This window comes from Pleurodeles waltl, chromosome 9 (assembly GCF_031143425.1).
Source record: "Pleurodeles waltl isolate 20211129_DDA chromosome 9, aPleWal1.hap1.20221129, whole genome shotgun sequence".
Taxonomy (NCBI): Eukaryota; Metazoa; Chordata; class Amphibia; order Caudata; family Salamandridae; genus Pleurodeles; species Pleurodeles waltl.
In genome coordinates, this window is record NC_090448.1 from 76,627,571 (window position 1) to 76,653,157 (window position 25,587).

Consider the following 25,587-nt stretch of genomic DNA (forward strand, 5'->3'; position numbering starts at 1 on the left):
CCCAGACCTGCCAGTAGTGCTAAGACAACGGAGCAAATTGTGACACCTTGTCCCAAATTTATACTTTTTTAGCACCGCATTTGCGTCATTTTTTTACGTAAAAATGGCGCAAACTTACAAAATACAATGGTATTTTGTAAGTTTGCGCGGCTTTTGTGTCAAACAGAGGCGCAAATGTGGCGCTAAAAAAAGTATAAATATGGGCCCTTGTGTCCAAGGTTTATACGTTACATACTATTAGTAAAACTAACCTCCTTCTCTCGACCAAAGGTCATAAAGCAGTCCCACCTCAACTCATTAGTCGAGGCACATATGTACAACAACCCGGGCGCCTCAAAAATGCTTTGTGGCTCAATGCAGATACCTAGCCCTCTATAGATTTTGCTTGTCCTTGGCAAGATTTCACAACTTGCGCCTTACATTCGAAGTCAAATATTGCAATTGTAGCGAAAACAAAGGCAGCTACCTAAGATGTTCTTACACTCCTAATGTGTTTTTCCAATATGTAAGGAGATTGGTTTATACACAGGGGAAATACATTTGTAAAATACATTTTATAGATTTCCTCACCGCAGCCCAAGGTAAATTTGCAAATCACCCTGTCCCAAAGTTTACAATGAATACTTTACTAAAGATTGACCTTATGATAACAATAATAACAAAACGTATTTTGTCACAATGGAAGCCCATTAAACATCTGCCAGTGCATACCTGGTGGACAGAGCTCCATCTTGTGCACAAAACAAACAATAATATTCTACTACAAGTTCTAGGGTCACCTACATTGTCAGCCCCTTGAACTTCACACACACACACACACACACACTGTCAATCCCATGAGCTTTAAATAAAAAACCCTCCCCTAATCTCAATCACCCTTCGTTGTTATACTCCTTTTACGACGCCCCTTTTACAATCTAACAGGAATATTTGTATGTCACATGGAATTCCATTTTTATACCGGGTCCATTCCATTTTGTAAATGTCTGTGTTAAATAAACTTACCAACAATGTATGTCTCCCACTCATATGAAGCATATATATATAGAAATGTCACTGGTATGCATGTTTTTGTTGATAATAATCTCATCAGCTTGCAATTTAGTTTCTGTCTTTATTACTTTATTATTTACAAATATTACTTTATTTGACCTCTTCTGTTGTCTTTAACCTTTTTCTATTCTTTTCTTGTTGGTCAAGTCGTACAATACTTGCTACCTTCGCCAAACGATCTCCATTTCTAATATTCTTCTGACCTGGACAGCTATGTTTTATACATGCTACTTATAAATGTACTTATGCCAAGATCTGCAATATATGCCATTTCAGGTTTGTACTTTTGTTATCTTTTTTAAAGTTGAATAAAAAACTTGAAATGGAAAAATGAGTTGCATAACTTCCTTGCACTGGATTCTTTGAAGCTTGCTGATTACAATTTTGATAATTAAATATATAGACCAATTTGATACTCTAGATTAGACATCCTGAGGGCCTATAATGCCTGTATCAAATGTGAGAGCCCTAAGCAGGGGAAGGGAGGTCATATTATGTTCATCATATAGAATGAGTATCTCATCACTTGGTTGACTTGGCATTAAAGTGAGAAGACAAAGTCCATGACAACACCATAGCCTTTACCTTGTTGGGTTGAGCGCAAATCGTTCTGACCCTGGTGTAATCTCTCTGTGGGTTTTTAACCACGCCCATGTCACGCCCAAAAGTTTGGTTAGTTCCTGGGCTTGCCTTTTAAAATTGGCTTGATTTAATTAGTTAAAGGCATGCATACATCCTGCCTTTTCTATTGTTTAGCCTGCCTGGACTACTCTTTATTTCGTAGGCAGCCCGATCTCGCTGGTCACTAGTCGAGCGCTTTGTATGAGACCGGCCCTGTTACATGTATATTTGCACTTTTGCCGGTTACATGGATAATTGCACTTTTGCTGATATGTTTCACTGCGAGCGAACTCATGTTTCCTTTTGTGTGTCTGCTTTGCGCTCATCACGCCTTCAGCTTGCTCATGTGAAACTGTTTTACTTTTAATTTTCACTTTATGTGGCAACAAAAGTCCATTAGTTATGTAAAACTGTTTTACTTTTCATTTTTACTTTATGTGGCAAGAAAAGTCCAGTTAGGAGTTTATAACACTAATAGCTTTAACTCGAACACACGCGTGACCCATTGCATTGCAAATGCTTGTTTTGATGTAGTTGGCAGCAGTACCATTTACAAGGGCCTGGAAGTTATAAGGTCATCATTTTGTAACAATTCACCAATGAATATTTCACTTTCAGAGTAGTTACGTTTAAGAAGATTCTTTAATGTACATTGAGCCCATATGCATTGTCTTTTGGTGGCTGTTCCAAATTTAAAATGATCTGATTCCTGCGATCTAGGATAAAGAAAGGAGGTTAAGTAAACTTTGTGGAAGAGTGGGGGACCTTCCTGACAGGTGAATGTTGAATAGTTGGAAGGAGGTATTGATATAATTGGGGATCTTTAACTCTAATGCAAGAGGCAACTCAACAGCCACAACACAGGGAGAACCCGCTAGAAATAAGGAGGTTGACACTGCCAATCCACAAGAAGAAGGCACATCATGCACAGTAGGGAGCCTAAATGTAGTCCAGAGGAACTAAACAAAGAGGTTCAGCCTATTAAGAAGTCGACACAAGAGAAAGTCAGCAAAGACTCCAACCGGCGAGACAGGAGCCGAAGAGCCTGGTTCATCAAAATCGTTGAGATTTTAAAGCTTCAAATTCAGAAACCTAACAACCCTGTCTAACTGATGAGGATGGAGAAGAGGTCAACACCAAAAGAGAAAACCCTGTTTGTGATGAGTGGGAAGTCCTGTTCCAAAACATCAGAAGGCCCAGGGGACAGGAGCCATGATCGAGTCCTTTGGTCAGTATACGGATCACAGACTAATCAAGGGTCGAGGAGATGGGGCTAATAGTTACAATATTCTAATGCTATAAAGGGATGGGGAAAATAAGATAGGATATACTGCAAACTCTTTAGAAGATATATGGAAAGATACTTGGAAGTGAATTAAGGTAGAATACTAATGCCTTTGACACTTTAAAAAATGAGTCGAGATCATTAAGCATGCATAGGATATGTGTATATCTGAGAGCTTAAAGAAAACTCAAGAGGAATAAACCTCCTAATAAAACATAAACTGTGGTTATAAATTAAATGAAACCTTAAGAGGAAAATCTGATCTAAAGATTCTGAGAGTTTTTTATTATTTAGTCTGATTTTTCGTGTTATGTTGGTGCCTCTAAGTCTCTTTACAAGGCAGATCAATTGGAATTTGACCTGAAAGACCACTGGAGAGGAGATTCTATTAGACAATAAGTTTGAAATCTTTACCAGAGAAAAATAATGGCCACTTGCTCATGATTTAAGATTCTTTAAGGGGGGATGTAATACCTAAATAGGAGACCATGCACAATCCTCTGTATTTATTTGTAATATGTTTCTTCTTTCTCTGATTACGTTAATAATCAATCAGACATTATTAAGGCAGCGCTGGAACACTTCTGACAGTGTCAACAACACATTCAGATGAAAAGCGGTCTTAAAAAAGGCTGCTTCTTAGCCCCTTTATTATTTTCTTTTTATATTTGTGATTTACAGTCTGCTTGGGCTGCCTTAGGGGGATTCCCCGAAGTTGGATCACTAGCACATAATTTAACTGATATATGCGGATGATATTGTTATCCTGGATCTAACCCCAGGGGCATTTCAGAGTTGAATGGATAGTTTGCAGAAGGACGCCGATTGTCACTTTTTAAAAATGAATATCAAAAAGAACACAGTGATGATCTTCTGTGATAAGGGTAGAAGAATATTGAAAAGTTTTAAGTGGTTGTTAGATGCTTAGGATTTGGAATGCGTGAATTCATATTCATAATTGAGCAAAATATTTTCTGCCAGTCTTTCTGTGAAAGAGCATGTCAATCAATCAGTCAATCATTTCTAGAGCGCACTACTCACCCAAAGGGTCTCAAGGTGCTATATCTCACATTTATCATAGTAAGTCTTCAAATACTAATGCCCGCCCGCTGGCCCAGCGGAAAACAGGCTACAGCATTGTCTCCAACTCGTAATTGAGCTCTTGGCAATGCTGTAGCCTGCAGGGTGCACCAGCAATGCAAAAGCAGACAGTGAACACTGCGATTGTGCTGGCCAGGAGGGCCCCGCACTGCCCATGAACAGTGCATGGACAGTGCACGGACACCCTGGGCCCCCTGCACCCGTTCTCCACCAGCCTTTTCATCGCGGTGCTACTGCCATGAAAAGGCTGGTGGAGAACAAGGTCATAATCCCCAGGGCAGCGCTACTTCTTGCAGCGCTGCCCCGGCGGATTAGGACCACCACCCACCTCCGGACCACTGAGATCTCTGATTCTGGCAGAGCTGGCAGTTACCTGGCAGCTCGGTCACCGGGGTTGTAATGTGGCGCTCAGACCACTGCATTGGTGACCTAGTGAACTAGTGGCCACCAAACTCATAATGAGGCCCCTTAGTATTAATATCACTTCAATGGAGCTAGATATGCTTGCCTCTGGGGAAAAAAAGGAAGTTGGAGATAATTGCTTAACCACTTCTTCATATTATGGGGCTTATCCTCAATCATATTTAAGGTGGAACTTGAATCGTGGTGTGCAGTATTTTTTTCTATTGATTTGTTTAAATAGTCTACCATTAAATGTCATTAGGGGTTCATGGAGGGGAGCAGTTTGAGAAGACAGACTATGTAACCTTTGTAGGGTCTTGGTACAAACACTAAACCATGTTCTTTTTGTGTGCCCTGCATTGTACAATAGTCATAGATGTTTGTTGAAACCTCGGAAATATGGAGTGCAGTCAGTGAAATATGCCATGATGTTTCTGTTTAAATGAAATTATGAGTTATACATTTTTTACATTTTTTAAATGTTTCTTAGATTTATATTGATTATGCAATTTGGTAACTTTTTTAAAGTGGATCTATTGTAGATTTGCATCTTTTAATAAAACTGAAAATGTAATTGATAAAGAAAGAGAGAGAAAAATTGAGAGACGGGCGAACTGAGCTTTGGGTTAAAATTCTAGCCACCTTTGCAAACTTTTAAACAGAGTTATTTTCCACTATTAGCCTGATGTCATACTTTTTGCTAAAATACGGACCTACACTTAAGAAAGGATGTAATCCAATTAAACTCAGTGCTTTTAACCCAAGTGTTGTATAGAGTTTGAGTCAGTAGTTGGTGGGCTACCATATCAAATATTGAGGTCAAGTCGAGTGATGGTAGTGTCAGCAAGCAATGTCTAGAATTCTTTAGGGCATCTCAGTTGGAGATTAGTGCCGAATCAGTGCTTCTTCTGGTATGAATTCTTTCTATCTGTCTAACAATAGTCAGTTTGGTATAATAAAGTTTGAGATCTGTAAATATTTCTAGGAAGGGTGTGCTAGATGTTTGTATGTGGTTTGTGGGTGAGTCTGTTTGCCTCACTATAGTTTTCCTGCATATGCATGGGTGCCCGTAATGTTTGCACATGCACTAAGATATATTCAATCTATGTGCAGATATAGAGCTGTCTGTTTCTGCGACGTACAATAAATATTGATCATTTGGAGTTATTAATGCTTCTTTAACTTGGGTGATCATCAGGAACAATGTGTTAATAGGAGAAGAGGTGCCACATGAATTCTTGTTCAGGAACGGCAGTTTTAGGCAATAAAAGCCCAATGCTCTATTCAGAGGTCATTTCTAGAATTGGAACTATTTGTGTCCACTTTCTGCTAATCCATGGAGTGCAGAGCCAAGGTAGAGTGAGTTCTAGAGGGGAGTCTGAGCACAAGGAGAGGTACTGCCGATTGCATCTATTTAAGATGCTCAAGGCAGAGTGGAATAGCACCAAGATTGTTTGCAAAATTCGGCCTTGAAATCACAAGCTCCAGGACAGCCATTACATGGTGGGGGAATAAGAGAACATAGAAGAACTTACCATAAGGTCTACAAGTAGTACCATCCCACATTATTGGCAGTAATCAGCATGACCGTTTACAGATAAAAGCTGGGTAATTCAACAATAAACCCTGCTCAGGCAGTGTCCACAGTAGTAGCATCTCCACCCAAAATGATGCTGGGAAGCTTGTGAGACTCAAAACAAGCATTTACAATGCAATGGGTCTTGCATTTGGTTGAGTTAGATCTATTAGCATTGTAAATACCTAACTGGACTTTTCTTGCAACATAAAGTGAAAGTGATAAGTAAAACAGTTGACATAAGGGACTTTACAAGTGGCAGCAGTATACATTGCTTCCTACCAAGAGCATGCCTTTAACTCTTGTCCATGGAACTCCAGATCATGGGAATCACACAAGATTCATGGTCTATCTGATCCCAATCTCACACCCCTACACCAAGACCAACAACCAATCTATGACTGTCCCTGCCCATGTTTCCATGCCTTCAAAATGAATGCATACCACTCATACACCCACTGCCACGTGCCACAAATACAACACAACAGATGCACTGAAAAAAGTAGCATCACACATACATGTGAAGCTACAGCTACATATAAAGGTACTGTAAGAAACTTCAATCGTGTACTAGTTGCCTAGCTTATAACACCAAAAACATTCTTAGAGTGGCCAGGACTCACCGAAAACTGATGAGTAGACAATTTGTATTTATTTATTGGTATGATCATTTTCAATAGCTCTGCTTTCCTTCTAGGCACGAGTGAGCTTTACTTTAAATAACCATTACACAACTTAAGGCCTGATGTATCAAAAGACTGGTTGCAAAAAAGGGGTATAAAATTGCGAATCAACTTTTGTCTAATTGTAGGAAGTCACAAAACAAACGGCCTTATTAATAGTGATTATGCAGGTTGGTATTTGTTACATCCTGTGAATGGCTACAAATTAAGAAATGGTAGCTTGTTCGTATCATCCTTAAAGGAGCAGGTGCTGATTTAAAAAAGGGAAAACTTTAGGGGTAGAGCAGGCATTGGGCAACTGGACCACTACCTACTCCCTCTGAGATTTCCAATGCCATTCACAAGAAATCTTCCCCTTTGCTAATCTCATACCATCTTCTTTGAGGTGTGGGCAAGTGATCAATGGTTTGCAACCTCGGTTGCAGTGCAAACCATTGATACATACAATACCAAATTGCAATTAGGAAGTAGCACCTACTTCATGCCCCTTCCTAATTGCGATTTGGTGTGGGTCAGTAAACCCATTTCTCAAGTAAGAAATGTTTTTCACACTCCTAAAACAGGTTTCAAACATACCTAAATCTAGGTACTTAAAGGCATTTTGTGGTCATAAAACCTGTGATTTTGCTGATTGCAGGGTTTTCAATCGCAAAATAGTGTTGTACATTTAACAACAGTGTATGAAATTATTCTTGGCAATGTGTTCATCAAGGAACAAACACATGTATGCCATAGGACTAGGTAGGACAGGAGCTGGATCACATCAAAAGCCAGAGATCATCCCTTATGTCCTTAAAATTCTGTGTCATGAATACCAGTCTCATCAAGTCCTATGCCATTTAATGGGCTGAAAAACGGTCCAGGGACTGAAATTAATTCAAGCACTCCATTGAGTACTCTACTTGTCTTTCTCTTGTGAGGCCCTGAGGGCCAGATGTACAAAGCATTTTTCTAGTCGCAAAGGGGACGATTCGCAGGCCACCATCCCTATGAGTGCCGCCATTTCCAATGCGGTCATTGCGACCTACCTCATGAATATTCGTGAGGTAGGTCATTTGCGACCCCTTTGCGAATCGCAGACAGTGACACTGTTGTACATCCAGTTTTGTGAGTCGCAAATTGCAAGTCACTATGGCCCTCATTACAACCCTGGCGGTCGGTGTTAAAGCGGCGGTAATACCGCAAACAGTCCGGCGGGAAATGGAATCACGACCATGGCGGAAACTGCCAACATAGACAGCCACTTTAAAACTCAGACCGCCATGACGGTAGCAACAAACACCGTGGTGGTAACCGCCAACAGACAGGCGGAAGATAAAGTACTGCCCACTGTATTTCAAGACAGCTATCTGCCACCTTTTCCAGGGCGGAACCAACACGAACAAAAACACAGCGGAAATAGTACACAAAAGGGAAAACTCTCACCTCTCCACACCCCACGAGGAACCAGGACACCATGGAGCCCGAATTGCAGATACTGCCGATGCTGGTCTTCCTTCTCTTCTATCAGGAGCACCAAAGACGGTGGCGACGACCACGGTGAGTACTGCATCTACAACACAGGGGAGGGGGGAGGGAAAACAGAGTGACACACACACGCAACACGCAACACCCCCACCCCCACCTTCACCCACAATACCATACACAAAAATACATGCAGCAACATTACATATACACTCCCCCCACCCCCTAGAAGAACGCAAGGGCAAAAGGAAATGATTTGAACGAATGTAATCATGTGAAATCTCATTATCAAAGTTCAATATCCAGTATATACAATTATGTACACCAACTACACAAGTCCGGATAGTGCACCAATCATTGTCCTTGGACCACTGGGCCCAAACGCATGGGTGAAGCCCACACTAGTTACCTGACTGGAAACGGAGAGAACATGAAACAGGCACCTCAGGGGGAGTGGGGGCACCTCAGCCAGATGAACGCACAACGCCACTGCTGCACGAGGGGGCTCCATGCCCATTGCTGTATCCTGGGGAGTGCAAAGCCACAGTCTCTCAAGTCTCTCCAGTGGGTGGGTTGCCCACTGCTTTATCATAGGGAGTGCAAAGCCACAGTTTCTCAAGTCTCTCCAGTGGGTGGGTTGCCCACTGCATTATCCTGGGGAGTGCAAAGCCACAGTCTCTCAAGTCTCTCCAGTGGGTGGGTTGTCCACTGCATTATCCTGGGGAGTGCAAAGCCACAGTCTCTCAAGTGGATAACAGTCTCCACTGGTTCTGGAGGGGGTATGGTGCCCAGAGTGCTTCATCCTGCCAAGGACTCAGGTAGTGGATGTATTTCTCCACAGGTTCTGGAGGGGGCATGGTGCCCAGAGTGATTCACGTGCAGTGTGGCCAGTACAATTCACTCACCTGGGTGTGCGTGGCACAACATTGGCGAGGTACAGGTAGCATGATACGCCATGGAAGCAAAGACATACCCCTCACTGCTGCGGCTTCGCCGTCCACCTGCAGGTGCCAACAGTGATGACAGTTATGCTTCATTGAAGCTGCCCAGGGTCCTGGAACTCTCCTCCGGCCTTGGAAGACTGACCACTGGGGATGGTAGGCATGTCAGTGCTGGTGCCACTGTCCGAGGACATCCCAGGGCTGTTGGCGGTGCTTGCGGCGGTGTCTGTGGCGGCGGGGTCTGTGGCGGCGGTGCTGGCGGTGGGGCTGGCGGCGGTGCACGGGTCAGCACCTGCTGAGGGAGAAAGCAGGATGTCTCCTGCAGCATTGGACGGCTGCCCACCGGGGAAGAGGCTGGGGACTGTCGAAGCGGCTGTAGACGTGCCGGAGGTGGTGCAGGTGGCGGTGCAGCTAGCGGTGTTCGCCGCCGTACATGTTGGCGTGGACGTGGACAGAAGGTGTGACACTGGTCCCTCAGTCGGTGCCACCATGCCCTCTCCTGACCTGCCCTTCTGTTTTTGGCCCTTCCCCACCTTTGATGGTGGTGCAGTTGTCTTGCCACCATCCCCTTTTGTTTTCACTGAGCCTTTGGTGGCTGGTAGTTTCGGCTTCTCCCCCTGGGATGTGGGCACCTTTTTCACCAGGGCAGGAGGCGGAATGTCCTTGCCCTCACTACGTGGCACACTGGCCGCCCTGATGGGTGGCGCACTCCATGACCCCGCAGTTGCTGGCACCACTGTGCCTGGGGATGTGGTGTCTGAGGTGCTGGGCTGGGACCTGGAAAGCTTGGTCCTAGGTGAAGGACCGGGGGGGGGAGGTGTAGGGAAGAGGTCAATGTTAGCCAGGAAAAGTTTTTTAGACACACTGGGACAGGACGATGGAGGGGGTTTGGGAGTGGTGGAAGAGGTAGTGGTTGTAGGAGATGTACGTCTGCTGAATTTGGGTGAAGGTGCATGGGCTGGAGGCTGTTGTGAGGTGGACGGCTGTTGGGTGGGTGTGTGCCTGCGTTTGTGTACTTTAGGAGGAGGGCTCACTGACACACTGGGAGAGGACGCTGGGGATGTGTGAATGGTAGTGGGAGTGGTGATTGCACGTGAGCGGTGTGTGGTGATGGGCGAGCTGGTGATGGAGGTGGTGGCTGAGGATGTGGTGCATGCAGGTGTGAGTGGAGACAAGACTGGGAGGGAGGAGGGAGAGGTGGAGGAGGGGGACACAGTGGAGGAAGTGGATGTTGGTATGTGTGCATGGGTATGGTGCTTGTGTGAGTGCCTGTGGGATGTGTGGTGCTTATGTTTGCCTGAGCCACTCTTGTGTTTTGATGTGTGTGCATGCTGGTCTGATGGTGTGCTTGGGATAGTCTGAGGTACAGGGGATTGGGTCTGTGTGGAGGAGGTTGGAGGGGGGAGGCTGGACACAGGGACAATGGCTGCCATCATTGCTGAGGCCAGAGGCTGAAATGCTCTCTGTTGGGCTGCCTGCCCAGAATGAATGCCCTCCAGGTATGCATTTGTTTGTTGCAAATGCCTCTCAACACCCTGGATGGCATTCACAATGGTAGACTGCCCAACAGTGAGGGATCTCAGGAGGTCAATAGCCTCCTCACTGAGGGCAGCAGGGCTGACTGTGGCAGGGCCTGAGGTGCCTGGGTCGAAGGAGATGCCCACCCTCCTGGGTGAGCGGGCACAGGAAACACGCTGAGGGGCTGCTGGGAGGGCAGTGCTGGTGGGGGGTGTGGCAGCTGTACCTGTTGATGCAGCGGGCACAGAGGTGCCCGCCACCGCAAGGGAGCACCCATCAGAGGAGGAGTCGCTGGTCTCTGCTCCTGTCCCCGTCGTGGATCTCCCCTCGCCCTCCGTCCCACTGGTGGCTTCAGACTCTGTTTCATCACCCTCCAGGGCCAAGTGGGATGCAGCTCCCTCCTGCTACGGTGCCAGTGCTCCTCTGCCTGATGATGCTATTGCACATGAGAACAGGGAGACCACAAAAAAGGGGGGGAAGAGAAGAAAGACATGTTCCGTGCATGCAACACCACTACCGTTGGCGGACTCAACAAACAGTGAGCAGCCCTCTGCACTACGCCATGCACTTACAGTTCCTAGATTTTTCACATGGCCATGGGGTACGAGGCCTAAGCCCAATTGCTGCACACCTGGAAGTCACAGGAGCCTGACTAGGTGTAGATGGCTCTTTCCACTAGTGGGGTTGGGGTGCCACATAGCCTGCCTCACAAGGGACCTTGCCAACCAAGATCGCCCTGGCCTAGGGGAACCCGCTGCCCACCTCCCCGCCCAGACACCTCGTAATGCGCGCAGAGTCAGCTGAATGAGAGTGTACTCACCCCCTTGTGGCTGCTGTGATGTCCTCAAGCGCCCATCCAACTCCGGATAGGCCACCGCCAGGATACGGAACATCAGGGGGGTCATGGTGCGACTGGCACCCCTTCCACGTTTGGAGGCCATCCCCAGCTGGGCCTACGCCGTCTTCTTGCTCCAGCGGCGCAGGTCCTCCCATCTTTTACGGCAGTGGGCGCTCCGTCTGTGGTAGACCCCCAGGGTCCGGACGTCCTTGGCGATGGCACGCCAAATAGCCTTCTTCTGGTGGGCGCTGACCTAGACGAATGGTACAGGGGGAGAGGACATCACTCACCCGGTCGGACCATCATACTCATTGCCCACCAGTTCCCACCCATGCCATGATGCACATACACTCAGCATGCGCACATGTAGGCCTCAGCCACCCCCATGTTTCTTCCAGCCACACCACTCAAAGCAGGCATTGCCCATTTGGCATGCTCACAGTGTACTCACCTGTTTGTCTGGAGGACCGTACAGTTGCGTGTACTGGGGGAGGACCCCATCCACTAGTTTCTCCAACTCCTCCGAAGTGAAGGCAGGGGCCCGTTCCCCAGACACTCGAGCCATTGTCGCTTCCAGACTGAGGTCACAGCAGCACTTGCAGTGTAGGTCCTCTCCTGTTGAAGGTCAGGTATCAAGTGAGTGAACAGACAGAAAATGGCGGTCGCGGTGGTGCGTACCGTCACTGCCGGGGTACATCGTCATTGGCTCCTGGGACCCATAGGGCCCAATGTTAACCAATGCTGAATTGCGCTGCGGTCTTCGACCGCCCACCGTGACAGTGTACAACGCCAGCGCAGTTACCCTATATCCCCTTGTCCCACCTTACAGGTCAGGCAGCCGCCATTTCAGGGGGCCACATGGCATTAATACTAACTGCGTCACACTTACCTAGGCCTGGAATACACACAGTTACAGGCACATTGCGGATTAATACATTTTCAGCAAATAACAATTTGTGATACCTCAGTGTTGGCTGACTCTCTGCTCGCTGTTCTCCTCCATAGGGCACGTCTGCTGCAGGTGATGAGATGGCGGCATCGTCCGGTGTACAGACCCCTGGTGGACCTGTTGACAATGGAGGAGAGACACATCATAGTCACATACAGACTTGATCGTGCAACAATCCAGGAACTGTGTGCCCAGTTGGAGCCAGACCTGATGTCAGCTATCCGCAATCCCACAGGGATACCTCCTCTAGTGCAGGTCCTGTCAGTACTCCATTTCCTGGCAAGTGGTTCCTTTCAAACAACAGTGGCCATTGCATCAGGGATGTCCCAGCCAATGTTCTCTAACGTGTTGTCCAGAGTGTTGTCTGCCGTGCTGAAACACATGCGCAGCAACATCGTGTTCCCTCTGGTGGAGGATTTGCCCACAATGAAAGGTGACTTCTGTGCCCTGGGACATATCCCCAACATCATTGGTGCCACTGATGGGACACATGTGGCATTAGTACTCCCCCCAGGAGTTAACAGGTGTACAGAAACCGGAAGAGCTACCATTCGATGAATGTGCAGATGGTGTGTTTGGCAGACCAGTACATCTCCCATTTGAATGGCAAGTTTCCTGGCTCAGTGCATGACGCTTACATTTTGAGGAATAGCAGCATCCCTCATGTGATGGGGCAACCCCAGAGGCACTGTGTGTGGCTAATAGGTGAGGCCAAGGACCCAATACAGTGTGAATAGGTGTCTGGGTATGGGGTTGTCCCTAAGGGCTAGTGTGTGTCTAACAGTTGTCCCTCGATATTTGCAGGTGACTCTGGTCACCCCAACCTTTTATGGCTACTGACCCCAGTGAGGAATCGCAGGACAAGGGCAGAGGAACGATACAATGAGGCACATGGGCGAACTAGGAGGGTGATCGAATGCACCTTCGGCCTCCTGAAGGCCAGATTCCGGTGCCTCCATCTGACAGGTGGTTCCCTCTACTACTCCCCATAGAAAGTGTGCCAGATCATCGTGGCCTGCTGTATGCTGCACAACCTGGCTTTGCGCCGGCAGGTGCCTTTTCTGCAGGAGAATGGGCCAGATAGTGGTCTTGTGGCAGCTGTGGAGCCTGTCGACAGTGAAGAAGTGGAGGCAGAAGAAGAGGATATCGACAACCGAAACAACATAATCATGCAATACTTCAAGTGAGACACAGGTAAGAAGATGTCACTGCCTCCCACATCTCATGCAATTGTTGGAGCTAGCATAAGTCTGTCATTTTCACTCAGTGTATGGACCCTGACTTGTCACTTTGACTTTCCATTTCACAGATCTGGGTCCCACTTTGTGCCCTCTGCTATGTTTCCTCCTGGCCTACAGCTGTATTACATTGGTATGTGCACAAGTAAATTGACATTGCTTTATTCCATGGTTATTGCAATTACACATTTGTGAAAGCACAGACTGACTCCAGATTGTTTTGTGATTGAAGTGTGTTTATTTCTGTGCAAATAATTGGAGGGGGTTGTAAAATGGGCTGGGGTGATGGTGGAGGAATGTCCATGGCAGAGTCCAGTCTATTTGTTTCACAGGCGCATTGTCCAAAGGGGCACAGGAAGTGGAGCAATGGCAGTTTAAGGATGGACAGGGTGACATAGTGGGACAGAAGGGTGACATTCAGGGGGGTCTCATTTCCTGGCAGGGGTCTTGGCAATGTTCTCTGTCCTGTTCCTGGATCTCAGGGACCGTCTGCGGGGTGGTTTTCCATCTGCAGGGGGTGGGGTGCTGGTGTCGTGTTCCTGTGGCGGTGCCTCCTGTCCACTAGCGCCGGCGGAGGTGGAGGGCTGTTGATCGTCCAGGCTAGTGTCAGGGACCCCTTGTTGTGCCACTGTGTCCCTCCTGGTGTTGACAAGGTCTTGCAGCACCCCTGCAATGGTGACCAAGTTGATGTTAATGGACTTCAAGTCCTCCCTGATCCCATGGTAGTGTTCCTCCTACAGCAGCTGGGTCTCCTGAAACTTGGTCAGTACTGTTGCCATATTCTCCTGGGAATGATGGTAAGCTCCTATGATGTTGGAGAGTGCCTTGTGGAGAGTGGGTTCCCTGGGCCTGTCCTCCCCCTGTCGCACAGCAGTCCTCCCAGCTTCCCTGTTGTCCTGTGCCTCTGTCCCCTGAACCGTGTGCCCACTGCCACTGCCCCCAGGTCCCTGATTTTCGTGGGTTGGTCGGGTTGCCTGGGTTCCCTGTAGTGGTGGACACACTGCTGATTGACGTGTCCTGGGGACAGAGGGATGGTCCCACTGGGTGGGTGCTTTGCTGGTGTTTCCTGAGGGGGGAGGCTCTGTGGTGGCTTCTGACTGTGTCAGGGGAACCGGCTGTCCCGAGGTTCCTGATGGGCCGGGCTGGTCATCTTGATCCAGGCGTGCAGAACTGCTGTCATCACTGTGGGTCTCTTCTGTGGGGGGACTCAATATGTCTGGCACCTCCTGTCCGGTGACGTTGGGTAGGGGTCCTGTTGGGGTGTAAAAGCATAATTATTGTATCTGTGTGTGCCATCGTGTGCAATGGGTGGTGACCCTCTACTCCAGTGCTTGCATTCTTGGCTTGGTCCTTGTGTGATAGTTGGTTTGGGGTCTTTGTGGGTATCTGTACTGGACATGCTTTAGTGAAGGGGGTCCATGCATTGGTGTTACATGCAGGGCTTGGTTTTGGGATGTGTGGGTTGTGTTGGTGGGGTATCTGTGGGTTGTTGGGGTGATGGGTGTGAGGGTAAGGGTGGGGTATGTGATGGCCTGCAGGTAGGGTGGGTGGATATTGTAGTAAAGATTTGCCTTACCAGAGTCCAGTCCTCCTGCTACTCCTGTGAGGCCCTCAGGATGCAGAATTGCCAAGACGTGCTCCTCCCATGTTGTTAGTTGTGGGGGAGGAAGTGGGGGTCCACCGCCAGTCCTCTGTACTGCAATCTGGTGTCTGGAGACCACGGAATGCACCTTCCCCCATAGGTCATCCCACCTCTTCCTGATGTCATCCACTGTTCTTGGATGCTGTCCCACTGCGTTGACCCTGTCGACAATTCTCCGCCGTATCTCCATCTTCCTTGCAATGGATGTCTGCTGCATCTGTGATCCGAATAGCTGTGGCTCTACCTGGACGATTTCCTCCACCATGACCCTGAGCTCCTCCTCAGAGAACCTGGAGTGTCGTTGAGGTGCCATGATGTGGTGTGAGTGATGTGTGAGGTGGTGTCTGTTGTGATGTGTGAGGGGATGTATTTGTGTGTGTTGTTTGAGGTGCGTGGATGTTGTGTAAGTGATGTGGTTGTGTGTCTGTGGATGCTGCTGTTGTTTAAGGTAGTGTATCTCTCTGGCCTGCTTTAATTTTCTGGTACTAAGGGTTTGTGGGTAATGTGGATGTGTGTTTTATAGTGTTGTGGGTGTGTGGGTGTGGTGTGTGTATGTGTATCAGGTGTGTTTATTTTGAATTGTCCAATGTGGTTGTGTTTTGTAGATGTGTGTGTGTTTTGAGCACAGCGGTGTGTACCGCCAATGGTTTACCACGGTTGAAAGTCTGCCGCGTTGATTCGTGTGTCATGATAGTGTGGGTGTATTCTTGTTGACGTGACATGTCAGTGTTGGTATCGCCAGTTTATCACTGACCTTTGGTGTGGCAGACTTGTGTGGGTGTCTGTATTGTGGCGGATTCCGAGCTGTGGGTCGTAATACCTGTAGTGGAATTCCGCGGCTGCAGCGGTATGTTGGCGGTCTTCTGCACGGCGATAAGCTGGATTTACCGCCAGGGTTGTAATGAGGGCCTAAGACTCGAAGTTTGCGAGTAGCAAAACCTGATCTTCGTACATATGGCCCTAAGTGCGATGTCTATGCCCACAACTGGGTCCCAGAGCCTAAGAAAGAAACTGCAACTCACTGATAAGACACACATTGGCCAGTCTCAATATGGGATGCGTCTGATCCGGTTCAGTAGCATTGAAGTTCAGGTCCATCTGTTCCTACTGGAGCAGAACTAAAACTAATTTGCATAAGGTTTTCTGCTATGTGTACTTAAACAGTGAACAAACGAAATGATGCATTGGAATGCGGCCGAAACCAATACAGTTCAAACCAACAAACAGCAGCCAAGAGTAATTTAAACATTTTAAACTTGTTTGTGTTCTCTATGTGGTACGTTGAGTGTGACAGGTAGGAGCAGACCTAGATCATGTTGATCACTGTAAATACGACTCAAGCTACACCACACTGATGAGGTCCAACAAGGGTGAAACTGGCCTGGGGTTGCTTCAGTTTCCCTTTGATGGGGATGTGGCCTACCAGTTCCAGCTGGACTGTTCTTATTACAGCAGCATCATGGCTCATTTGCAGAAGGTTTATCCCTCTCTGCAGTGGCACAGTAAACAAAAAGCTGAACTGGGATGAGGCCTAGAGTAATTACCAGCGGCTGAAATTAGTTAAAATGGTCTGTATATCACTTTTGTGTTTTTCCTGGTGTAATGACTTAAGTGAGATATGTATGCCCAGACTTGAGGGCCATGGTAAAATTTGAAATAGACTCAAGCTGCCTCCCACTGAAAAGGCCAAAATGCTAAATTCATCTTGAGTTGTTTGTGTTCCTCTCTGGAGAAGGCCTGGCTGGTAGTTTGTACTAGCCTGTGCCTTTTTGTACAGGACCAATACGGATTCCATATGGCTGGTCAAAGTGACATACTTGACAAAAGAACATGAACTGAAATGCAGCCAGAGTAATTTCTAGAGGTGTTCATTTGTGTAATTATGTGACTTTTTCAGAAAAGTACGCAAAATCACATCTACCTATGCCAAATACAAATCTGTAATTCTGTGCTATATTTTAGCACAAAATGCACCCTAGCAACAATTTTTGGTTAGCCTAGTTCCAGCATTCTGGCATTATAATTTTACTGCAAACGTTAGGGTAATGATGCATTGCAGCGTGAAGGCATAATTTGGGGAATTTCACATAAGAAGTTACCACAAAATTCCTGAAACTGAACAGAATTATGCCATCATAATTAAAATGTCACCAGGTCCACTAGTTTCCAGTGGCTGAGATGAACTCAACCTTTCCATGCATCACTTTTCTGTTTTTCTATCGGCATACAATAGCAGACCATACCATCTAGGTACAGCATAAGAAGCATGGTCTTTGACTCTGTTCTGTTCACAGGGTATGAATAAATGACATTCCTTCAGCACTGTTCATTGGGGATTCAAAGGCCCACGTTTAAAAGAATTTGGGGAATCAGTACTGATGCGCCAGAGTTCTTGTTGCCCCTCCCCCCACGCCACCTAACGACACTATGGCCCTTATTACAACCCTTGTCGTCGGTGATAAAGCGGCGGTAATACCGCCAACAGGCCGGCGGTAAAAAAATGAAATTATGACCAGAGCAGAAACCGCTCACACAGACAGACACTAACAAATCCACCGCCACGGCTGTAGCAACAAGCACCACAGCAGTAATCGCCAACAGCCAGGCGGAAGACAATGTACCACCCACACTATTACAACAGGCCTATCCGCCACCTTTTCCTGGGCAGTACCAACAACATCAAAAGCACGGTGGAAACAGTGCACAGGAGGGAAACGACTCACGTCTGGAGACTTACGGAAGAACCACGCCGCCATGGAACCGAGTTGCAGTTGTTCCCCATGCTCGTCTATCTCCTTCTTCACCATGAATACCAACACCGGTGATGACAACTACGGTGAGTACTGCCGCCTAGCACACAGGGGAGGGAGGAGGAAAAGGAGAGTGACACACACACGCAACACCCCTACCCCCAACACCATACACACCAACAGATGCAGTAACATTACATATCCACCCGTACCCTCAGGAATAATGAAAGGACAAAAGGAATTGATTAAAGTGAGTGTAATAAGATAAAATACTAGAAATACGTCCTTCAAAATCAAAATAGTATATTCATATATACAAATGGAGGGACACTGCCCAGTCCACAATGTCCGTGGGCCAAAGGGCCACATCACATAGGCCAAGGCCCCACTTGAATCCTGCCACAACACGGAGAGAGCACTACAGGGGCATCAGGTCGAAAATACACAGGCACCTCAGAGGGACGGGGAACGGGGGGGAACCTCAGCCGGAAGAAGGAACAACACCACTGGTCCCGGAGGGGGTAACATGCCCTGTGCAATGTCCTGGGGAGTGCAGGGCCACAGTCTCTCAAGTGGGTGGTTTGCCCACTGCTTGGTCCTGGGGAGTGCAAGGCCACAGTTTCTCAAGTGGGTGGTTTTCCCTCTGCTTGGTCCTGGGGAGTGCAAAGCTACAGTCTCTCAAGTGGGTGGTTTGCCCACTGCTTGGTCCTGGGGAGTGCAAAGCCACAGTCTCTCAAGTGGATGGCTTCTCCACTGGTTCTGGAGGGGGCTTTGTGCCCAGTGTGCTTCATCCTGGCAAGGATGGGGTGAGTGGAGGCCTTCTTCCACTGGTTCGGGAGGGGGCTTTGTGTCCAGGGTGCTTCATCCTGGCAAGGAGTGGGTGAGTGGATGCCTTCTTCCACTTGTCCTGGAGGGGGCTTTGTGCCATGTGATGCAGCACATGGGGAGTGCAAGGTCACAGTCTCTCACCTGGGTGTCACACCCACAGGATTTGCATGGGCCAGGATGCACTACAGTTCATGGAGGCAGGACTACACACTGCCCGCCAGCGGTGACGGCTGCTCAGTGGTGGCAGTGGTGGGCCTGGGGTCGGGGATGCCAGTGGTGGGGGGAGTCTCCAGCCCGTCCTCTGCAGCCTCGGACGGCTTCCCACTGGGGCTGCTGCTGCTGGCACTGCTGCAGGCAGTGATGCTGGTGGCAGTGCTGGTGTCGGGAATGCCCGTGGTGGAGGGAGGCTCTGATGGAGGTGCTGGTGGCGTTGCTGGTGTAGGGAATGCCCGTGGTGGGGGGAGGCTCCAGTCCGTCCCCTGCAGCCTTGGACGGCTGCCCACTGGGGCTGCTTCTGCTGGCACTGCTGCAGGCAGTGATGCAGGCAGTGATGCTGGTGGCGGTGCTGGTGTCGGGAATGCCGTGGTGGGGGGAGGCTCTGGTGGCAGTGCTGGTGGCGGTGCTGGTGTTGGGAATGTCCGTGGTGGGGGGAGGCTCCAGTCCGTCCCTGCAGCCTTGGACGGCTGCCCACTGGGGCTGCTGCTGCTGGCACTGCTGCAGGAAGTGATGCTGGTGGCAGTGCTGGTGGCTGTGCTGGTGTCGGGAATGCCCGTGGTGCGGGGAGGCTCCAGCCCGTCCACTGCAGCCTCAGACGGCTGCCCACTGGGGCTCTTGCTACTGGCACTGCTGCAGACAGTGATGCTGGTGGCGGTGCTGGTGGCGAGAATGCCCATGGTGGGGGGAGCCTTTAGCCCGTCCCCTGCAGCCTCGCACGGCTGAACCACCATGGTTGGTGGTGGGGGCTCTGATTCAGTCCCTTTACTAGGCCTCCTGACCTTCCTGTCTGCAGGGGCAGGCCCCTTGCCCTTCCCAGCTTGTGGGGCCTCCTTGCCCTTCACAGCTGGTGGTGCCTCCTTGGCCTTGCCCTTCACAGCTGGTGGTTCCTTCTTGTCCTTCCCTTTGGCAGCTGGTGCAGGCACACTGTCAGTGGTTATGGCTGGTTCCCTGGAGCCAGCTGCCGACACTACTGTGGGCGTGGACTGGGTGGCTGAGGTGCTAGCCTGGGTTCTGACCACCCTAGCCCGATGTGAAGGATGGGGGGGAGGGGTAGGGAAGAGGTCCACGGCGGAGAGGAAAAGTTTCTCAGGGACACTGGGGCGGGAAGAGGGTGAAGGTCTGGGAGGGGAGGAAGAGGGAATGGTTGAAGGAGGTGTCATCCTGCTGTGCTTGGGTGCAGGTGCATGGGCTGGATGCTGTTGTGAGGTGGATGGCTGTTGGGTGTCTGAGTGCTTGCATTTGTGTACTTTGGGAGGAGGGGGCACAGACACAGTGGGAGAGGACACAGGGGACATGTTCATGGATGTGGGGGTGGTAACTGCCAGTGAGGGGTGTGTAGTGATAGGCATGATGGTTATGGAGGTAGTGGATGAGGATGTAGTGCATGCAGGTATGAGTGGAGACCCTACTGGGAGGGTGGTGGACGATGAGGAGGAGGGGGACACAGTGGAGGTAGTGGATGCTGGTGGGTCTGATTCTGGATGGTGTCTGCGTGAGTGCCTGTGGGATGATGTGTGGTGCCTGTGTTTGCCTGAGCCACTCCTGTGTGTTGTCTTGGGTGCATGCTGGTCTGAATGTGTGCTTGGGGTAGGTTGGGGTTCAGGGGAATGGGAATGGGTAGTGGAAGTTGGAGGGGGAGGCTAGAGACAGGGACAATGGTTGCCATCAGGGAGGAGGCCAGAGCCTGGATTGATCTCTGTTGGGCCTTGCCAGAGTCAATGTTCTTCAGGAATGCATGTGTTTGTTGCATATGGCCTGCCAGCCCCTGGATGGCATTCACTATGGTTGACTGCCCAACAGAGATGAACCGCAGGAGGTCAATAGCCTCCTCACTCAGGGCAGCAGTGCTAACTGGGGCAGGATCTGAAGTGCCTGGGGCGAAGGAGATGCTCACCATCCTGGGTGTGCGGGCACCAGAAACTTGCTGAGGGTCTGCTGGGAGGGTGGTGCTGGTACGGGGGTGGTGGCTGTACCTATAGTTGGGGTGGGCACAGAGGTGTCTGCCACCACCAGGGAGCTTCCATTGGAGGAGGTATCACTGTCAGAACTGTCCCCTCCTGTCTCCGCTGTGGTGCTCCTCTCGCCCTCTGCCCCACTGGTGCCCTCACCATCGATGGATTCGACCTCCTGGGCCATGTGGGATGCAGCTCCCTCTGTTGCCGGTGCCTCTGCTCCTCCACCAGATGATGCTAACGCACACAAGGACAGGGTGACAAAATAAAAAGGGGGGGAACAAAGAATACACTTGGTCATTGGCTGCCCCAACACCACCGTTGGTGTACACAGCACACTCACACAGGGAACAGGCCTACGCACTATGTGATGCACTACAAGTCACAATGCTAGTCACCAGCCCTAGGACAGGCATACCTAAGGCCAATAGCAGCATACCTGAGATCCACAGACCCCTGCCAGTAGTGGAGACCTACTAGCTTGGTTGGAGAACTTTCATATCAGAACCCTGCCCAACATGGGACCTACCATGCAATGTCCTGCGTGGCCTAGGGGTATCCACAGGCCCACATCCCCCACCCGGAGACCATCCCACCACGCGCAATTTGCAGATTTGGAATCTGTACTCACCCCCTTGTGTCTGCTGTGATGGCCTCAAGCGCCCATCCAGCTCCGTATGCCAAACATCAGGGGGGTCAGGGTTCGACGGGCCCCCTTCTTCGTTGGGAGGCCATCCCCAGCTGGGCCTCCACCATATTCCATGCCCAGCGTCTCAGGTCCTCCCACCGTTTCTGACAATGGGTGCTCCGCCTGCCATAGACCCCCAGGGCCCGCACGTCCTTGGCGATGGCATGCCATATACCCTTTTTCTGATGGGTGCTGACCTGCAGAAAAATAAACATAGAAAAAGGTATCAGCCATATCTTCCGGCCTCTTACACTCATGGCCCACCATATCCCTCACATCCCCTTATGCACAGACATTGCCCACCATGCATGCAGCATTCTTCCAAGGACCTTTCCACCCCCCTTACACGAGGCCCTCACAGACAGCACTCCATGCATTCATGCCCCATGCATCGTGCTCACAGTGTACTCACCTGTTGGTATGGAGTCCCATACAGTTTTCGGTACTGGGGTAGTACCCCATCCACCAGTCTCTCCAACTCTGCAGCGGTGAAGGCAGGGGCCCTTTCCCCAGTGACACGAGCCATGGTCCGTTCCAGACACAGGTCGCAGCAGCACTTGCAGTGTAGGTCCTCTCCTGTTGAAGGTCAGGTAGCAAGTGAGAGAACAGATAGAAAATGGCGGTTACATCTGTGGTGGTGTGTACCGTCACCGCTGGTGTACATTACCATTGGCCACTGTAACCCATAGGGCCCAATGACAACCAATGAGGAGTTGCACGGCGGAACTCGACCGCCTTCCGCAACAACGCACAACGTCAGCAGCATTACATAATTTCCACCTGTCCAGCCACACAGGACAGGCGGATGCCATTTCAGGGGGGTACTGCGTCACAGTACACATAGGCACCATTTGGGCCTATCCAACAACATACTGTTTCAGTCACAACATGCAAAGGAGTGTACACTTTGGAAATGTGGAATACTGACCAGATGCTCATCGTTTTGCCCCCTTGATTGCAACCGCTGCGGATGAATAGGTGATGGAGACATCCCCCCATGTACAGACCCCTAATGGACTTGGCAACAATGGAGGACAGGCACATTATCCTCACCTACAGACTTGACAGGGCTACAATTCAAGAGCTGTGTGCCCAATTGGAAACAGACCTGATATCTGCTATTTGTCACCCCACTGGGATCCCCCCTCTTGGGCAGGTGCTATCTGTGCTCCATCTCTTGGCAACTGGTTCTTTCCAAGTGACAGTGGGCTTGGCAGCAGGAATGTCACAGCCAATGTTCTCAATAGTGCTAACAAGAGTGTTGTCTGCCATGATCAAACACATGCGCAGCTACATTGTTTTCCCGCAGGTGGAGGATTTGTCCACAGTGAAAGCTGATTCTATGCAATGGGACATATCCTCAAAATTATTGGGGGAATTGATGGTACACATATTGCCTTAGTCCCCCCTCCCAGAGAAATGAACAGGTGTTCAGAAATTGAAAGAGCTTTCATTCGATGAATGTTCAGATAGTGTGCCTGGCGGACCAGTACATCTCCTATGTCAATGCAAAGTATCCTGGCTCTGTGCATGATGACTATATCCTGAGGAATAGCAGCATCCCATATGTGATGGCTCAACTCCAGAGGCACTGGGTGTGGCTAATTGGTGAGCCCATGGTTCCCACCCAGTATATGTTGGTGTATGGGTATGGGGTTGGCCCTAAGGGTTAGTGTGTGTCTAACAGGTATCCCTCGATATTTGCAGGTGACTCTGGTTACCCCAACCTCTCACGGCTACTGACCCCAGTGAGGAATCCCAGAACAAGGGCAGAGGAACATTACAATGAGGGCGAACAAGAAGGATAATAGAGAGGGCATTCGGCCTCCTGAAGGCCAGGTTTCGGTGCCTCCGTCTAACAGGTGGTTCCCTGTGCTACTCACCCAAGAAGGTCTGCCAGATCATCGTGGCATGTTGTATGTTGCACAACCTTGCCATACGTCACCATGTGGCTTTTCTGCAGGAGGATGAGGCTGGAGATGGGCGTGTGGCAGCAGTGGACCCTGTGGACAGTGACGAAGAGGAGGCAGAGGATGAGGATGAGGACAACAGAACATCAATCATACGACAGTACTTCCAGTGACACACAGGTAAGACACTGTAACTTCACCTTCCATTGACAGTTATGTGTTGGATACTGTCACTGGCAGGCTGATTTTCCCACTACTATGACCACTTACTGTACCCTTTGGCATGTCTATTTTCAGATAGCTGTGCCCCACTCTGGCTCCTGGTGTGTTGACTGCAGCCACCTGCAGGTCATACCTATGTATGCATTACTGTACAGTTGAATTCCAATGTTTACAGCTTGTGAAACAAATACATAGTTCAATCAATTGACAGACTCCATACTTGTACTTTTTGCAAGGGTGTTTATTTATGTGCTAATATGTGGAGGGGGTATTGCAATGGGCTGGGGTGGTGGTGGATGAGAGTCCAGAGTGAAGTTCCAGTCTATTTGTATCACAGGTGCACTATCCAAGGGGGCATAGGAAGTAGACCAATGGCAGTTCAAGGTGGACAGGGTGACAGAGTGGGACACAAGGGTGACATTTAGGAGAGTCTTATTTCCTCACGGGGTCTTGGCAATATTCTCTGGCTTCTACCTGGATCACAGGGACCGTTTGTGGGGTGGTTCTTCTTCTGCAGGGGGAGGGGTGCTGATGGCATGTTGTTCCTGTGGCAGGCCTCCTGTCCACTAGCGTCAATGGAGGTGGAAGGCTGTTTATCAGTTTGGCTAGTGTCAGGGGCCCGGTGGTGTGCCACTGCCTCCCTCATGGTGTTGGCCATGTCTGCCAGCACCCCTGCAATGGTGACGAGGGTGGTGTGGATGTCCCTCAGGTCCTCCCTGATCCCCAGGTACTGGCCCTCCTGCAGCCACTGGGTCTCCTGCAACTTGTCCAGTATCTGGCCCATCATCTCCTGGGAATGGTGGTACGCTTCCAGGTTGGTGAGTGCCTCGTGGAGAGTCGGTTCACTGGGCCTGTCCTCCCCTTGTCACACAGCAGTCCTCCCAGCTTCCCTGTTGTCCTGTGCCTCTGTCCCCTGGACCGTGTGCCCACTGCCACTAACCCCTGGTCCCTGATTGTCCTGCGTTTGTGGGGTGGCCTGGGGTCCCTGTAGTGTTGGGCACCCTGCTGATTGACGTGTCCTGGGGACAGTGGTCTGGGTCTGCTCGGTGGGTGCTGTGCTGGTGTTTCCTGAGGGCGGAGGTACTGTGGTTGTCTGTGACTGTGCCTGGGTAACCGACTGTCCGGAGGTCCCTGATGGGCCAGGTTGGTCATCCTGATCCAGGCGTGCAGAGCTGCTGTCATCACTGGATGTTGCTGGCACCTCCTCTCCGGTGACGTTGTGTGGGGGACCTGTGGGGATGTAAATGCAATGTTATTATTTCTGCATGTGCCATCTTGTGCATGGGTGTGTTGCCCTCTATGGTTGTTATTGCCCTGGCAGCTTAGGCATCTGTGAGTGGTGATTTGGTGGGCTAGGTGATGGTGATGGGTGTCCATGCATTGGTGTTGCATGCAGGGCTTGGTTGTGGGAGGGGTGGGTTATGATGGTGGGGTGTGTGGGAGGTGGTGGAGTGATGCGACTGAGGGTGAGGGTGGGTGTATGTGATGGCATGCAGGTGGGAGGGGTTAAAGTAGTAAAGATTTGACTTACCAGAGTCCAGTCCTCCTGCTACTCCTGCCAGGCGCTCAGGATGCAGTATGCCAGGACTTGCTCCTCCCATGTTGTTAGTTGTTAGGAAGGAGGTGGGGTTCCACTGCCAGTCCTCTGTACTACTATCTGGTACCTTACCCCCCAGGTTGTTCCATCTCTTCCTGATGTCATCCTTTTTT